Below are 385 nucleotides of genomic sequence, written 5' to 3'. Positions count from 1 at the left end.
AGCATTTTCTTTTGTTACGCTTCTGATTTTATGTTTATTGTGCCTGTTGTAGAAGCTTTTACCCAAAGAGATGTAAAAATTACATAATCTTTTGGAACCTGAGAGTTTTTTTTTCTTGAAAGCTTGTGTAACTTTACATCTTTTTTTTATTATTATTTATTTATTTATTTTTGTACCAGCCAGACATGGCAATTTTGGTTACTCCACTTAAGACTTGGGATGTTAAAGTAATGTTTATTTTCAGTTCTGGATATGAAGTTGTACAATGAAACTACTACGGTTTTTAAGCTTGATCTCAAATTTCCTATTCCTTATTCTTGTTTTTTTTTTCCATTTCCTTAAGACTTGATGAATATCGAATATAGTTAGTCTACGAGCCAACACA

This window comes from Sceloporus occidentalis, unplaced genomic scaffold (genome assembly GCF_023333645.1).
Source record: "Sceloporus occidentalis isolate IW3139 unplaced genomic scaffold, rSceOcc1.0.p SCAF_42, whole genome shotgun sequence".
NCBI lineage: Eukaryota > Metazoa > Chordata > Lepidosauria > Squamata > Phrynosomatidae > Sceloporus > Sceloporus occidentalis.
The sequence above is the reverse complement of the archived record's forward strand: the minus strand, read 5'-3'. Positions refer to the sequence as shown.